This window comes from Cuculus canorus, chromosome 5, assembly GCF_017976375.1.
Source record: "Cuculus canorus isolate bCucCan1 chromosome 5, bCucCan1.pri, whole genome shotgun sequence".
Classification (NCBI taxonomy): Eukaryota; Metazoa; Chordata; class Aves; order Cuculiformes; family Cuculidae; genus Cuculus; species Cuculus canorus.
Window position 1 is genome coordinate 22,630,868 of NC_071405.1, and position 2,862 is coordinate 22,633,729.

Below are 2,862 nucleotides of genomic sequence, written 5' to 3' on the forward strand. Positions count from 1 at the left end.
AAATAGATCCTGTTTAATAGTAAAGAAGTATCTTTGAAAACTCCATCACGTGAGCCAAAATCTCGGAATTCAAGGCAGCGTGCAACAAAGCCCCTGCTCCTCTGCATGTGTGGCACCCCCGGCTCTGCCCGAGGCTGGTGAAACAGAAGCAGCCAACAACGGTGTCGCCCTGAGCCTCCGCAGCACCCACGTCCCCCTCCAACAGTGACATCCCCCTCCAGCAGCACCCACGCTCCCCCACAGCACCCACATCCTAACCACAGCAGCCACGTCCCCCTCCATCAGCCACATCCCCCTCTACCACCCACGTCCCTCCCCAGCACCCACGTCTCAACCACAGCAGCCACATCCCCCCCAAGAGCGGCCACGTCCCTCCTGCAGCCACGTCCCCCCCTGCAGCAGCCACATCCCGCCCCCATCAGCCACGTCCCCTCCCAGCACTCACATCCCCCCTCAGCGCCCACATCCCCCCGCAGCCACATCCCAACCACAGCAGCCACGACCCCCCCGGCAACATTCATGCCCCCCACCCCCCCGCAGCCCCGCCCCCGCCGCGGCGCTCCCAGCGCAGGGCGGCCTCGGGCGCTGTGCCCGCGCTCCGAGGAGCCGGCGCTCCCCCTGGCGGCCGCCGGCAGCACCGCCGGGGTTCCCTCGGGGCAGCCCTGCCAAGGGAGCGCGGTCGGGAGGCAGAGCCGAGAGGCTCAGCTCCCACCGGCTGCCACCCAGCCTGCCAGCGCCTTAGAAAAGCAGCTCAGAGATACAACTATATAGACTGGATATAAGGAAGAAATTTTTTCTCCGAGGATGATGAAACACTGGAAGAGGTTGCCCGGCAAAGTGGTGGATGCCTCATCCCTGAAAACATTCACAGTCAGGTCGGATGGGGCTCTGAGCAACCTGACTGAGTCAAAGATGTTCCTGCTTCTGCAAGGGGTGGACTTAGATGACCTGCAAAGTCCCTTCCAGACCAAACCCTTCTGTAATTCTGTGATTCTACAATAAACGGGAATATCTCAGCCATGTTCCTGTGATATTTCGTGGACGTGAGTATCGCAGCAGCCAAGCACTGTGTGCAGGATCTTCCCTTCCAAGGCTAAAGCATCCTCGCCCCATGCCCTGAATGCTGACACTGATTGGGCTGGGCTGGGCTGGTCAAGCTCATTCCAGATGATCCTGCCAGGCATCAAACTGCCCAGGAACCCTATGTGCCTTTATAAGCACACGTGGAGTTCCTTCTCAAGCCATCTGTGGCCTCCCAGGGATCTGGTAATACCCTGGCTCTCATGGCAAAACCTGGTTCCCCATCAGCAGAGAAACTATGGGCCCACGGGATGGCTTTTACCACCACCTGCGAGAGCCTGCTCCAAGGACTCAGGGAGGCCTGCTGGACCACAGAGCTGGTTGGGATCTTAGTCAGTTGGTAGCACTGAGAGTAGGACAGAGCACTGTTTTCCCAGACAGGACAGGGAGGCAATGCTGCAAACAAGTCATTCCAAACAAATGTTTCTGTATAAGAATCCCAAATCACACCAAATTCAAATGCTTTTTGGGCCTTGTGGCGTAGCACAGCTCCTGTCATAAGGGGGAAACGGCCTGTCAGCCCCCTACTCTTCTTAGCACAGCAACTCATGCAGCCCGTGCATCCCCACAGCTTTCACCTGAGAGTAGGTGAAAGGGGGCTGGAGAGGAGCAGTGACAGCAGCCGGGAGGGTGTAACACGGGCTGCAGTGCCATGCCACAGCCCACACATCTTCCTTGCCATATCAAGGTGCCACCTCCGGCACACTGAGCAGCAATCTCCAGCAGCTGCCTGCCTGATCAACAGCTCTGCCACCATTCGAGCCCCTGGCAGAGTGGGACCTGCAGGTGCTGTCCCTTCCCCTCACCACAGACTGTGAATTAATTTTCCTGCTTAACGTCAGTAACAATTGCTGTGGTGCTTGCACTGCTGGAAACCAAATGCACATTTTTAAAGTGTGGTGCTCAGGAGGATTTGTGCGGAGGTTTCTAGCTCTTTCTTTAACCTAAAAGCAGAGAGCAAAGACTTATTACGCCTCCTGTGTCCAGCCCCTAGCACAGAAATAAAAATGACAGCTCTGCTTGCCTGACAAGCTGTGAAGAGTCAGATAATCCTGTCCAGCTTATTCTCCACTCAGGGGTAATTTGTTCCTTTTAAACCCCTTAACAGCATTTTGCCAAAGCTCCCATCAGGGAAATTGTGCTGTGAGCTGTAGAAATGTTTACTCAGCCATCCCAGAGCACTCACTGTGTCCCCCTGCTCCCCTCAGGCACAGCCACGAGTTAATTTGGTGACTAGTGTTATTGCTACCACCCAGAATCTACCGAAAGTGCTTGTTCCCAAGGCGTTCTGCTCCACAGGCCGACGGAGCCTACACACACACCCTAGTCCACCTCCACCAAAACATCCCAAAATTAAGGTTTTTCCTTATTTATGCAGCAACGGAGGTAAAAGAACGCCAGAGGCCCCAGCGAGGATCGAACTCGCGACCCCTGGTTTACAAGACCAGTGCTCTAACCACTGAGCTATGGAGCCGCCATTCAACTCCTTTCCTGGCTGTCTCTAAGCACGCGGCAGAGGCGCTGCCCGCCGCCCCCGCTGGGAGGAGCCCGTGTCCCGAGCGGGGAGCTGGCAGCGTCCCTGCTGCTGGAGGGGGCGGGGGGGGGGCAATGGGGCGTTTCCAAACCGAGGAATAAAACTCTCGGGAATCCAGTCAAGCCAAAAAAACCCAAAACACAAGAGAAGAACTCAAAAGTAGATGATGTTTGAAATACAGCCTGAGTTTTACAGATTAGGAGTAAACACTGTGATAAAGCTGCATAAGATGGTGCAGGATTTTTTTT

General features: G+C 55.8%; 1 non-coding gene across 1 annotated transcript; it reads right to left on the bottom strand.

The window, feature by feature from the left end:
* Positions 1–2,481: 2,481 nt before the first annotated feature.
* On the bottom strand, positions 2,482–2,554 carry TRNAT-UGU (transfer RNA threonine (anticodon UGU)). The gene has a single exon. It is a non-coding gene; the product is annotated as a tRNA-Thr (tRNA).
* Between the last annotated feature and the right edge of the window lie 308 nt (positions 2,555–2,862).